The sequence below is a fragment of the Mustela nigripes genome, chromosome 2 (genome assembly GCF_022355385.1).
Source record: "Mustela nigripes isolate SB6536 chromosome 2, MUSNIG.SB6536, whole genome shotgun sequence".
Lineage (NCBI taxonomy): Eukaryota > Metazoa > Chordata > Mammalia > Carnivora > Mustelidae > Mustela > Mustela nigripes.
Window position 1 is genome coordinate 146,706,846 of NC_081558.1, and position 15,479 is coordinate 146,722,324.

The 15,479-nt window shown below is 34.7% G+C and overlaps 1 pseudogene; it reads left to right on the forward strand.

Moving 5' to 3' along the window:
• The window catches only part of LOC132010552 (tubulin alpha-1C chain-like), a 54,633-nt pseudogene extending 41,228 nt beyond the window's left edge, over positions 1 to 13,405 (forward strand).
• Positions 13,406 to 15,479: the final 2,074 nt, after the last annotated feature.

Sequence of the window (15,479 nt, forward strand, 5' to 3'; positions counted from 1 at the left end):
GCGACACTCAGACACCCCCGATCCTTCTGTGACCCTGCGGGACCTGAGGCCAAGCTGACCCCGTGTGGGCTTTGCCCTGGGTACCCTCTGGAGCGATGTCCCTCAGCAGAACAGACTTTTAAAAGTCCTGATTTTGTGCGTGGTTGCTCGCCGCTTGCCGGGAGCCGGCCCCTCCCCCTGGGGTCTATCTTCCTGTCGCTTTGGATTCACTTCTCCGCCGGTCCTACCTTTCAGAAAGTGGTTGTTTTTCTGTTTCCAAAATTGCTGTTCTTCTTTGATCTGCCGATGGATTTTCAGGTGTTTGCAATCTTTACATAAGCTATCTAGCTGATCTCCGGTTAGCTGAAGTAGTCTCAGCCTGCTACTTCTCCGCCATCGAAAAAGAAAACAAGTTTTTGTAACTATGTGTGGTGAAGGATGTTAACTAGATTTATTGTAGTAATTATTTCACAATATATACAAATAATGCATCATTACACCTGAAACTAATATAATGTTACATGTTAATTATACCTAAAAAAAAAAAAAAAAAAAAAAGGAAAAGGAAGGCAGGAAGACAGGAAGGAAGGAAGGAAAAAAAGGAGGAAATTTCATCCTTTAGGATGACATGGAGGGACCTTGAGGGCATTCAGCTAAGCGAAGTAAGTGAAACAGAGAAAGACAAATACTGTATGATCTTGCTTATATGTGGTCTGAAAGAACCCAAACAACAACAACGAAAAAAAACTGACCTTGTAGATAAAGAGAAGAGACTGGTGGCTGCTGAAGATTAGAGGGGGAGGGATCAGGAGGCAAAATAGATGAAGGAAGTTAACCTTCCAGCTAGAAAATAAACACTAATGGGGGATATACATACAGCATAGTAACTAGAGTTAAAACTGTATGACATATGAAAGTTGCTAAGGGAATAGATCTTAAAAGATTTTATCACAAAGGAAAAAATTCAATGGATTTTGTGCATTTGTCTTGGATCTTGAAACCCTGCTGAGCTGATTTATTAGTGAATAGTTTTTTTAGTGCTTTCCTTAGCATTTTCTACCAATGAGATCATGTCATCTGCAAATAGAGATATTTTTATTTTTTTCCTTTCCAGTATGGATTTCCTCTCTTTTTCTTGCCAATTTCTCCAACTAAACTTTCAGTAAAAGATTGAATGAAAGTAGCAAGAATAAACTTGTAAACTTGCTGCTCCTTTTTTTCAGCATTAAGCTTGACGGCAATTGTTTGTTGTTCCATAGATGCTATTTTGTTAGGTGGAGGAAGTTCTCTTCTCCTCTTAGTTTTTTTGTTTTGTTTTGTTTTTTGAGTATATTTATTATGAAAGTTCTTCTGATATTTGTATATGCAAGGGATTGGAAATTGACAATACTGAAGCTATTATGCAAAAATCAAGGTGAAAGGTGATGATGGTCTAAATTAGAGCACAAAATACAGCGCAGCTAATACTACGGACTGGTGACTGAGCTGACAAGGTGAAATACTCCCTCCGTACCTGAGGATGGTAAACATAGAACATGGTGACGAAGAGTCTGGCTTAAAATCTCCAACTGGACTCTCATCATTATGGGAACTTAACCAAGCAGCTCAGCCTCTTGTGGCCTCATTTTCTAAACTACAGAATCTAGATAAAGAGAACAGCCTTGCAGATTTTCTGTGAATATCAAATGCATCCTCAGTAAAGTCTTTTAAACAATGGCTGTCCCCGAGTGTTACCTGCAATTATCATTATTTCAAAAGAACCTATTTTTCCCCTTAGTTTATGAACAAATACAAATATGTAGTCATCAAATTGGTATTTTCCAGCCAAAAAGTAAACATAGAAATAATTTTCTACTCACAATGAAATGGAAAATGCATTGACTTCATTGGTGCAAAACATTATTTATCATAGGTTAGGTAGGGAACACATCTTTTGAAATGATATATTCACATTTTAAGGGCAACAGCCTGTTTCCCTATTCAAAACCATGACTATTGATGAGCAGACAGCACAAAATGAAGAAAGATTAGAAATGTTTAGAAATGGGTATCCAGTTAATATATATAAAATTTGTCTTTATAGAGTAAAAATGCATATGAAGTAAATCTAGTCAAATACAACCACAGCTAAATTGTCTCACACTTGCCTAAGACTGCACACACCTGCTAAGCAAAAGGAATAAAATGTTTCCTTTCTAGGAAACTACTGCAGTTAATTACTTCAAAATATTTTATATTTGAGCTTTTCTTTATCAAGTCCAGAGTAGCATTTAATTAGAACATAGAAAATGGTGATACCATGGATTATTTTATTTAAAATGGCTACAATTAATCCTTATCTCAACCTCTGTGTTCATATAGTTGCTTAATAATGTAGAATAATTCTTTAATACATACATTTGAACATTATTATGAAATCATAGTTTATGAAGTGGACTAAATCAAGCCTATAATGGCCAGAAGAAATATGGCACCATGTAAAATAAGATTCCGTTTACTTATTTATACTTCGCCTTGATAAGAGTGTAACTTGTTTTCATCTCAAACTTACAGGGATTAAAACCTTGGCAAATGTTTTCACTGATAGGTCAAACTTTTCCTTTTAAGAGAGAGTTTAATACTCTTAAACATCACCAGTTTTACTCTAGTCTGGAAAATTTAAATAAACAAAGTAGCATATTAAATGAGCTTGTTTATGCGGTATACTTTTTATCTAATGATATTGCATCTGAAAAGAATACACAATACCATAGAATGTATAATTGTGGTGTTTCAAGTTCCAAATTATAGTTAATAAAATTTTATAACAGGAATACTGAGAATAAAGAATAAGTGAGTATTACTATTAGAAATAAAACGAATAAAAATAATTTAATTTTCTACAAGCAGTTATATTTAGGTTTTAAGAACTTAAAAAAAGTCTCATTAAAAAAACCAGTCCTCGGGGTACATGGGTGGTTCAGTTGGTTAAGTGTCTTTGGTTCAGGTTGATCCTGGGATCCTGGGATGGAACTCCACATGAGGATTCCTGATCACTGTGGAGCCTGCTTCTCTCTCTCCCATTGCCTCTCCCCATGCTCAAGCACACACTCTCTCTCTCAAATAAATAAATAAAATCTTTTAAAAAAATCCTCTATGTTTGGGAATCTGTGTTATAAAAATAGAGACAATGACAGGGATATATGTTCAAAATTGCCTAGGGTCACCTGGGTGGTTTAGTGGTTTAAAGCCTTTGCCTTCGGCTCAGGTCATGATCCCAGAGTTCTGGGAGAGAGCCCATCGGGCTCTCTGCTCAGCAGGGAGCCTGCTTCCTCCTCTCTCTGCCTGCCTCTCTGCCTACTTGTCAGTCTGTCAAATAAATAAATAAAATCTTTAAAAAGAGAAACTGTCTAGGGGCGCCTGGGTGGCTCAGTGGGTTAAAGCCTCTGCCTTTGGCTCAGGTCATGGTCCTGGGGTCTTGGGATGGAGGCCCACATCAGGCTCTCTGCTCAGCAGGGAGCCTGCTTCCCTTCGTTTCTCTCTGCCTGCTCTCTGCCTAATTGTAATCTCTGTCTGTCAAATAAATAAATAAAATATTTTTTAAAAACTGCTTAGAAATTCCACTATGAAAAAGAATATTTTATGTATTTACAATAAATATGCTTTAAATGTACTCATATATAAATATCTATAACATATAAAAGTTGAAATTAGCCTATATAGTTGATTTGAACAATGTGGGGTTAGAGCGCCAACCTCCTGCACAAAGAACCATATATAACTTTGATTCCCCCAAAACTTAACTACCAATAGCCTACTGTTAACTGGACACTATATTGATAACATAAACAGTCGATTAACACATATTTTATGTTACATGTATTATACACTGTATTCTGACCGTAAAACTAAAGAGAAGAAAATGTAATTAAGGAAATCATAAGGAAGAGAAAATAAATTATAGTATTGTACTATATTTATTGAAAAAAATCCACAAGTGAACCCATATAGTTCAAACCTGTGTTGTTCAAGGGTCAACAGTATACCCCAAAATAGGGACTTCATAGCACAACAGGAAGACGAAATATTTAGCAACTACTCAATAATAGTTTATTTGAGGAAATTTCTCTGGCTTATGAAATGATTCACAGTATAAAGTAAAAAGGAAACACAAAATTCTATTTCCTATTTTAATTTATAATATTCATATATTTTTAATCTGCATGTTTTCTTAGTTATGATTAGCTATAACAAATCTTTTTCTCTGGGTCCCAGGACTCTTCAAGCAAATATAATGTTATAAGGCAAAGTTTTTAGTCCGTAGACACTCAACTAAAGAATTTCAAGCCCAGGAATCTTCCATTTTAAATTGATTTAGCAATTTGGTTACTATATAACCAGCTAAATGTAAAGACCAGCACAAATTTAGACATGTAAAAATGCTGATTGGCTTTTTGCTTTGTTTTAGGATTGCTGTTGCTATGAAATTCACAGCTCCTGGATCACCTTGGATGTGATCAAGGAGTCCATTTCATGTGGCCGGCCACTCTCGACCGGTGTAAGAAATAAATCCGGCTGTCCTCATCAAACGGAAGACCCTAGGATCATCTTTCTATAATAATAAAAAACAAAAGAGTCTGCACTGACCCCTGGGCTCAAGACACCACCTTTATGCCTAGACCTGCTGATATAAATACAGCTCCTTCTTCAGTCAAACAAATAAGCATGCAGCTCCTTCTGCTGTGCCATTAGTAAAAAAGGCTAGGATTAGTCAGTCCAAGCTATTATAACAAATACCACAGACTGGAGGGTTTAAACAATAGACATTTCTTAAATTTTAATCCTAAACAATAAAAAATTTCTTAGAGTTCTGTAGGCTGGGAAGACCAAGATCAAAGTGCCAACCTGGTCAAGCTCTTAGCGAAGGCTCTTTTTGACTTAGAGACAGCCACCTTCTCTTTGGGTCCTCACTTGGCGGTGAGACATACAAAGTTCAAGTCACTTCCTCTTCTTATAAGGACATCCTCTTCTTATAAGGACACTAATCCCATCATGGGGACCCTATCCTCATAACCTCATCTAAACCTAATTACCTCCCCCAAACCCCACCTCCGATTATTATTATCCCATTAGGAGTTAGGGTTTCAACATATATATTTTGAGGAGACATAAACATTCAGTAACACTAGGGACTTTTTTTTCCTTCCCTAATATGTATCAGAAGATTGAGAGCTGTCAAAGCTTGTATGTTTCTATGGCATTCTATGAGTTAATTGTAGAGGCTCAGGAATTTTGAGAAGATTCTTCTTCTGATTGTACTTCTGGACCTAGAAATCATCCACTCAATCAGATAGTACACTTATGTACATACGTATAGATGGATGTGGAAATAATGGAAAGAATTCATCAACATGTCTCTTGGAAGAAAAATTTTGAGCAAAAATGTTCTCTTCCACTTTTAAATACTATTCTAATAAAAAAATCATAAACTTAATCATAAAATATATATAATTCCAATGATGTAGTGTCTGGCTATAGCCATTAAGGGCTGGAGATTAGACCTAGGTCCATGGTAAAATCAACCATGACAAAGAAGGGATCCAAAGAATAGATTATAACTTTATTATTTCTTTGTGTCTTCAATTCTGAAAACTTCACATAAAGACATACTAAATGGGACACCAGTTTATATCAAACTAATGCTAAATCAACTCAGAATTCTGTCTCTGACAGTGTCAATGAGTATTACCTCACACATTATATAGTACCTCTAGCTTTATTCTTGGAGACTGAGTCCAGATGAAGTGAGACACATTAAAAGATGTGAGAAATGTCCATGGCATTTTCCTGTCATCATCTTTAATTCAATATCATTCCATATTTAAACACAAAGCTTTGAACGTACTTGCACTATTCTCAGATTAATAAAATAAAGTAGCTCCTTTATTATGTCTATAAGTTACTTTACCATTCTCTTGAGTCACCTGAATCTCAGTAAATCAAATAGCTCAATGCAATAATGGAAATAATCACCTTAAGCAAAATGCTCAATTTTGTTGTTTTACTTCTCTTTTCCTTTTCCTACCCAGGATGACATCTGATATATGAGAACGACTTTGTACTAGCGGAGAAAATTTCTGCTGTTGGTGTTAATCACTGTGGCATTTTCTGACTACTTTAGCCACCTCTCTCCTCACATGTATTCAGCCTTGCCTAATGAGTGTTCACCTTGTTGCTATTTTTGGCACCAGGGTAATGTCTGTTTCAGTGTACCCATCTGGGCTTTGTCAGAGCCTGATTTTTATCCCCAGGTAACCCAGTCTTCTCTGCATTCATAGGTGACAGAAATCTTTCTAATGTTCCCCTATACCTTCTGTGGAGACCATGGCCAAGATGTTCTCTCTTTAGCCTCTTCATGGCCCTTGGAAGGCTCTGATTGCTCACTATACACCATGTCCCCCACGAGAGACTAGAGTCCCTCCTTACAAGACTGGAATTAGGTGCAGTGTTAGTTAAGGATTAATCTTACCTTTCCTTAACAACACTGAGATTCCAAGCTTGCTTTCCATGGAGCTATTCTCTAAGGTCATGGAGGGGTAGGATTTAGGGGAAAGAAGTGGGGGAAAGGAGAAGCTAATGTTAAAGGAAGTGTCCCCAAATTCTAAATCTTATGTGGAACAAAGTATTCTCTTTTCTTCTTATTTTCTTTTTCTTTCTTTTCTTTTCTTTTTTCTTTCTTTCTTTCTTTCTTTTTTTTTTTTTTTGTTGTTGTTGTATTTAAAGATTTATTTACTTGAGAGAGAGAAATTGAAAGAGACTGGGATGGAGGGGCAGAGAGAAATAGAAACACAAGCATATTTTGCACTGAACATGGAGTCAGACTCCGGGCTCCATCTCATAACCCTGAGATCAGACCTGAGCCAAAATCAAGAGCCAAATGCGTAACTGACTGGGCCACTTAGGCATCCCCACCTCCTCATTTTCGTTTTAATGTATCTCCCTTCACTAGACTAAAACTCCAAAAGTAAGGAAAACTAGGATCTACTTGCCTCATCCTCTCCTCTTGTGTTTCTTACTCTTCCTATCCAATGATTATTTTTTACTACTAAAAGGAATAAGAATCTATTTTAAAAGTTTTGTGCCATATTCTCATACCATTTTCTTCCCAATATCAATGCATTGCAGCAGTATCAATCAACTGGGTATGCTAGAAATCTAGGAATCATTTCTTTTTTCTTCATTCCCTACATTGACTTCTACCAAGTAATTTTGACTGATCCTTGTAAGACTCTCTCAGTTTTATTCACACCTACATTTTTACTGCTCTCAATATCTTTTTTTTAAAGATTTTATTATTATTTATTTATTTATTTATTTGACAGAGAGAGATCACAAGTAGGCAGAGAGGCAGACAGAGAGAGAGAGAGAGAGAGAGAGAGGAGGGCAGGCTCCCTGCTGAGCAGAGAGCCTGATGTGGGGCTAGATCCCAGGACCCTGAGATCATGACCTGAGCCAAAGGCAGAGACTTAACCCACTGAGGTACCTAAGCACCCCAGCCCTCAATATTTTACTTCAAGTAATAATCTTCTGCATGTACTACAAAAGTGTTCTCCTCCTTGTTCTTCTGGCAAGTACTTTTGTTCTGAACGTAGAGCTGACACATAACGCTATTTTAGTTTCAAGTGGACAACATAGTTATTTGACAACTCTATACTTATGCTATGCTCACCACAAGTGTAACTACTATCTATTACCATATGCTTTAAAATACCATTAACTACATTCCCTATGGTGTACTTTTTATCTCCATGACTTACTCATTCCATAACTAGAAGTCTGTACCTCCCATTCCCCTCACCCATTCTCCCCATCCTTCCTCCATTTCCCTTTGGCCACCATCAGTCTGTTCTCCATATTTATAGGTCTGTTTCTGTTTTCTTTTGTTTGTTTATTCATTTGTTTTGTTTTTTTAGATGCCACATATAAGTGAAGTCATATGGTATTTGTCTTTCTCCGTCTGACTTTTGTCACTTAGCACAATACATTAATACATTCTAGGTCCATCTGTGTTATCACAAATAAAAAAGAGAATGGTATCTTGCCATTTCCTGCAACTACTTTTGCCTGCCACTAGTCATACTTTGCAGCTAGTGTACTCTAAAAACCTCCTGTTCTTTGAGTCTCTCCCTGACTAATTCCTGTCTCACCTCATACTATTTCTCTCCTCATTCTCTGTGCTGACCTATAATGACTTTTTACACATATTGAATGGTTTCCTTCATTGTTCCTTATTAACTCTAATTCATTCTTCTGATCTGAGCTGAAAAATAATTTCTTCAAGGAAGCCTTTCTCAAATTTATTGGACTAGATGAGGTCCTTTTATTATAGATCATTATAACTTTTTTTATAGCACATTAGGCAATTTATTTCTTTGACAGCTGGTAAACTGTAAGTTCTATAATGGATCTATAAGGATCATACCTATTTGGATTTTTGTTACTATACTTATTACTATATTTTTATTAGTCTTAGAATTTTAGATTAATTGGAATATAATAGGTGTTTAACAACTATTTGTTAAATAAATAAAGTGGTATTGACATGATTTTGAATTTTATTAGAGGTGAGATATAAACTATATAAAAAAGTCAAAGATGGTTGCAAGTGATAGAAGGCTTGTATGTATAAAATTCCTATGTCAAATATTAAATTAAATATTTTGCTTTCCCTGTCATAAATATTGGAAAAATACTTTTATGCTGGTCTTAACTGAGTTATAATTAACATTATATAAGATATTTTGAGGTTTATCATGAATGTCAAGTAATTAAAACTGGAATTAAACACTTTCATGAGTTATGTGTGTATGTACAAATTTATATAGGAGCTGGGTTGTGATTATTTAAATATCTAGAGTACTTCAAATGTTATGACATAAATAAATACATGATCAATCCCAGATTTCATATAATACTATAACAAATAATCTAAAATTTTCTGCATTTGCTAATTTTATGTTACCAAAAATAAAGAAAACAATTATATGCAGTAACAGAATTGATTTATTATTACTAATTAATTCAGAGATAACTTCAAAGTACTTGAAAAGATATTCAAGTTCATTATATGAAATCCCAATTAAGATAGATTTTTGACAGCTGATAAAAACCCTTCTTCGATTGTCTTCCCTAAATTTTATGATAAACTGGTACTTCTTAAATTATGATACTGGAAAGAGATAGAGTGGTAAAAATAATTTTTGTAAATGACTCTTAGATTTTATAACTGTACCATTTTCAATTCCATAAGAATATGTTAGTTTTAATTTCATCTTCTGATTTTTTGAAGACTTTTCTCAGCAACTGTAAGAAACTTCATATTTCATAAGGATATTAAAATGTCGATCTAGTAATTTTTTTAAAAAAATGTGGATGGGTGTACCTACTAAACTCCAGGAAGGCAAAGATCATGTCACACAGCATAAATTTCAGCCTAATCACTACTTAAAACATATAATTTGAAAACTTTCCAAATTATTGTTAAGGTTTATATTTAGAGTATTAAAATCAGCCTGAACGAAGTTGGTAGTATTTCTTTTACACACACACACACACACACACACACACACACACACATACACACACACACGTAAGCATATACACACATCAAAATAAGCAGAGTATATATTAAAATTGACCTGGGTATATTTTCTAGTTTTCGTATTAGATTCAGATGAACTATGTTTTTAGGGCTCCTCTCATTTTTATATTTTAAAAGGTTACACATAACTCTTATATAAGTAAGGATATGAAGTTTGCCTTCTTGGAAAGTGTTTTTCCCATTAAAAAACAAACCAAAAAACAGATGCACCATTGCCTGTTTCACAGCCAGAGCCAATCTGAAATGGCTGATGCTAGCTCAGGGAAGTCATAAAGAGATCAAATGACTTCTGGGCCAATGGAAAGCCCTACTGTCTAAGTGCTTTTCAGGCCAATTTGAAGAAGTAATTAGACTTCCTGCAAACTCGTGTGAATAATACTGCAAGTACAATTATGAATGCCCAGACATACTGCTTTCAGTATGGAAGACCCTGACGACTGATTCTGATGGGATATATGTAAAAGTCCAAACCTTGATATCCCCCCCCCCATTAAAATGATGGGGGATGTGATGATATATTAAAAATCGTGATTCATTTCTGGAATTAGCTCTCATTAGGTAAACAGCCAGCTATTAGACAACTGAAATATAATCAGGCCGTCCTCCTTTCCGTCTCTAGCACTCTGCTTTTCTTGTTCTAACTGTAGAGGAATGACTGTAAATCTAAGGAGTTTACAGATAACAATAGAAAAGGCTTCTAAGAAGTAAAAATCAATAAACACATGGCAATGGCAGGCCATTGTAATGCAATTAGGGGATGTTGTGTGAATGCCTCTGAAGTGCCGATAAATGAATGTGACATCAGTACTGCTGCCAAATGAGCCCAATGTTCCACAAATGAACTGAAAACAAAGTGTCTGGAATATTGTATCTGCAGTGTCACTTGAAGATGACTGCTGTGCTGTATTACTGCAGTGATTTGCTGGAAATAGCATGGCTCATACATCTACCGAGATACTGTATTTAAGCCTCATCTCATTCTAATGAAAAGCATGTGCACCATTCATGAGGGTTTGTATGTCACCAGAGTTAGTATTCAGCATGACCGAAAAAGATGGAAAGGATGTTTTATTCAGTGTCTTGACTACTGGCCGATTCTGACAATAGTAAAAATATTCATTACAAAGTTGTAATAATAAAGCGAAAAGAATACAGAGGGCAATTTTGGTTTCTATTAATTTCAAACACAGAGTAATAGCACAATGTTCCATACTTGGATACTTTCTGGGGAGTTTTGTTTTTCTCTTGCTAAAAGAAAATCTGTGTGTTAACTAAATTCTGACATCTCCAATAAACGTGCACTATTTTCATTTTCCTTTTACAAATTCCTATTTTTTTAGTACTTATTATGTGCAAGTAATAATTACTTTACAAATATTAACTCATTTAATCCTCATAACAATCCCGTGACACAGGTACATTTACCCCATTGGCCATTAAGGAAGCTAGAACAGAGAGTATAAGTAAGTAATGAACTCTGGATCACAGAACTAAGTGAGCACAGGAGCCTGGGTCGAACCCAGAGACTCTGCTTTAGAGTACTGGACTTGAGGGTTGACCTGCAACGTATATCATAGTATATATGCAATGACAATCACCGCAGAGTTTGCAAAAATGTTTTGATACCCAGATCCACCTGTGCTCACCTCCCCACCCCAGATTTTGATTTAATGAGTGTGAGATTAGGCCTGGGCATCTCCAATCTTAATAAGACTTTAGAGAGATTTTGGTGCTGCTATTTTGTTGGTCACCCTTTGAGATGTACTGATTTGCAAATGCCAGGTTATTGTCATAATTCTGGGTTCTTTATTCTTGTTCCACTTTGTGTTCATCCACAGTAATTTCTGAAACTGATTAAAGCTACACCAATACTCATTCTGCTCCTAAATAGAGAGCGTTCAGAGACAAAAAGCCCATAGGGCTCATGCTGCCATTTTCAATTATCACTGAGTTCTGACCCTTCACAGATCAAACACTTTGAGGGATATTATTTATTAATCTACAGTAATTAGTGAGCCAAGAACTATATAAATTTTTGTTAACAGAAACAGTTTGTGAAAATCTTTACTTAATATGACTAAGATGCATGTCTTCCAGAGTCTTTGTATTCTCTTATATTAAACTTTTTTTTTTTTTTACTTCATCCACAATGATCTAGGATGAAAATTTCTCTTTGTTTTTCAAATGAATACTCCCTACTAGCACTACAATAGTTAATTGAGTATTTCCATTTTATAAAATATCTTTGAGTGTAATGACTGCAAGTACTTTGTTGAATATTCATTAACCATCCTTTTCTCACAGGGCATATAAATCCTCTGAAATGCAATACATATACACTTTAAACTTTGACATAAAATACTCATATTTCTAAGATAAAGGAGTTTTTCTTCTTTAAGCACTCTCTCAAATCATATATAATCAGGAACATTGGCAACATTGCTGCTATGAGAAGGACAGAGAGAACATCAAGAAATCCAAATGAATTCAAACCCATTAAATGTAATGGTGTGGTAAATCTCAGTGTACCATCTGCTGTAGAACACTGATACACTATTGGAATTCCACATCTTATTTACATAACAGATAAGAATGTGGTAGTAGATTTATATGGTGAATAAATACCCGGAGACAAAACTAAGTTTTTCCTATATTCACATCTGGGGATATCCACATCTGTATAAAAACTAACCTATTTCTGATTAGCTATTCTGGTAAAATTTAAAATGTCACCTTATCCAAATATTATCAGTAATGTTGTCAGTAAAAAGTAAATAATCAATAAAAGAAACAAAGAGTTCACATACAATACTGTGTAAACTGTGAAATTTACCCAAAGAATTCTATCCCCTGACTACTGATATATATATATATTTAAAGAATAGAACTACTATGAGACTATAATGGATGTTTAATATATCTGTGCTTACATTTAACAAATAACTTGGTAGTAATTCTTTCTGAGGGATGTTAGACTTGTATTTACTCATAAACACTCTAAGAATTAGGGTAGTAATTAAAATCACATTAAATGTATACAACTAATTAAGTTCAAATGCTTTGAAACTATAATATTTAAGTGAGATACTAAAAACTAAAACAAGTTCGGAAGAAACATAAGATCAAATTTTAAAATGAAGTAGTCTCTTGCCCTGGAATTCAAATCAGCTACACTGATTGGTGTAGCTTTCTTCTTTTGCTTTTACTTATGCATTTATCTTAAATATACATGAATCACAAAGCCTACAGATGCTTTCATGAAGCATATCCTACATGAGATCACATTATCTATCTCTACATGTATCTTTTTCAGCAGCTGAAATTAACAAGGTATTTTTATGAGTTATGCCTACTTTCATCTGTGTTATTTTAAAAGTATTTTTGTAATTGAAAGGGGATATAGAGGAAATTGATATTTTTTCAGGATTATACCTCAAAGCTCATGAGATACCAAATTTCTGCTGGAGCCTCTTGCATGACTTTCCTCACTAGCAATGTTGAATAATTAAGCACTTTTGTATTTACATTCAGCAACCAGGATTTAATTAAATACAGTTCTCATCTCTTCAACTGCTCTTACCAAACCTCCAGAAGTTGAAGAGTGTTGCTGTTGACAATGGCAGTCCACCAAGTGGAAAATTATGCAAAGAAAATTGGGAAAGTAGGAAAAATGCCAGGCCTGGTGCCTTAGGGAAGGTGGAGAATATGAAAGTAAATACAGTACAGAGTATTTTGGTTATTGCTCTTGGCACTCTCCTTGATTATGTAATTGACTTTGTAAATTGATATAGTACATGTTTATTACTTATTATCAAATCACAGGAATAGGAAACAATTTTGTTCTTGAAAGAATGATGGCCCATTAGACAAGTCCCATCAAGAATGTATTTGGCTATGTAATTGACCATGGTGGTAAATTGAGCTAATTTTAAAATGGGCTTTTTAAAGCAATATTTATCTGTGATTCCCAATAGTTAGAGACAATTTTTTACTATGTTCACATATTTCACATCTTACAGAGGCCCATTTCTTTTTCATACAATTAGAATTTTGCTAACAGGGACAATTAATTATTATGTAAGTAGACTCCAGATTCTCATTTTAAATACTGTGAGACCATGGTGTTCTACTGATTTGTTAACTTTAATAAAATTAGTTTAACTTCATTATTTAACAAAATTCTACAAAAACTTTAATTATTGGTTACAAATGCTATTCCAATTCTTTCAATAATTATTAAATACCTACTGTGTTCAGACATGCTGCAAAACACACAATACCACAAAAACAAAGAGGAGAGAGTCTTTTTTTTCAATATGACCTCAATTCATTTTTAAATTTTACTGAAGTATAATTAACATAAACTATTATATTAGTTTCAAGTGTACAAGATGATGATTCAACAGTCCTGTATATTATTTAGTGCTCGTCGCTTATTACATGTCCTTTGTCCATTTGTCTATGGATGGATACTTGGGTTTCTTCCATATCTTGGCTATTGTAAATAATGGTTTATAATGTCGCAATGAACGTAGGGGTGCATATGTCTTTTCAAATTAGTTTTTATATTCTTTGGGTAAATGTCCGGTTGGAATTACTAGATCATATGGTAATTCTATTTTTAATTTTTTTTGAGGAAACTCCATATTGTATTCTACAATGCCTGTACCAATTTTCATTCCCACCAACAGTGCACACAGTTTCCTTTTTCTACCTCCCCAACATTGCTATTTCTTGTATTTTTGGTTCTAGCCATTTTGATAGGTGATATTGGTTTTGAGTTTTATTTCCCTGATAATTAGTAAAGTTGGACATCTTTTCATATATGATGATCTCAATTTAAATGTGCTTAATTCATAAACATATGTGTAGTGGGTTGAATGGTGATGCTCTCTCTCCAAAATATATGTCCATGCTTTAAAACCTGTGAATGTGACTTTATTCAGAAAAAAAGAGTTTTGAAGATGAAAGATTTTAATATGAGATTGTCCTAGATTATAGTGGGCCCTAAATACAATAACATCTTCTTATAAAAGAAGACACAGAATCTTATTAAAAAAATACTGAGCCCTTATAAGAAAAGACAATATTATGCTAGGTACAGAAAGACAAATATTATACAATTTCACTTACAGGTGGAATCCAAAATTGTTAAACTCATAGAAATAGAGAGTAGAAGGGCTATTGATAGGGGCTGGTAGGCAGAGAAATGTAGGGGTGATGGTCAAAAGATTCAACTTCAGGTACGATAGATAAAGAAGTTCTAGAGATCTACTATGCTATGGTATTGAGCCTATAGCTACCAATACTGTATTGTATACTTAAAATTTTCTAAGAGGGTAGCTCTTAGGTTAGATATTTTTACTACACACTTATTATCATCATCAGTCACCATTGTCATCATCATCATCATCAAGGGAGCCAGAAGTAATGGGAGGTAACAGATATGTCTCTGACCTTGATGTTGGTGATAGTTTTTATGGGTGAATACGTGTCCCCAAACTGAGTTTATATGGTAAATATGTACAGCTCTTTGCATGTGAATCATACCTCAATGAAGTGGTTTAAAACCAAGAGAGAAAGAGAACAGAGACACAGAAGAGAAGGCCATGTGAAGATGGATACAAAGACTGAAATTAAGTAATCCCCAAGTAAGTAATTCCTGGACCTACAAGGAAGAGGAAGAGGTAAGGGAGGACTTCATCCTAGAGTGTGTCCAGAGGGAGCACGGTCCTACCAACACCTTGACGTTCAGACTTCTGGCCTCCAGAACTGTGAGAAAATATATTTCAATTGTTTTGATCCACAAAGTTTGTAGTAGTATATTATGAGAACCCTAGGAAACTAATACAACATATTT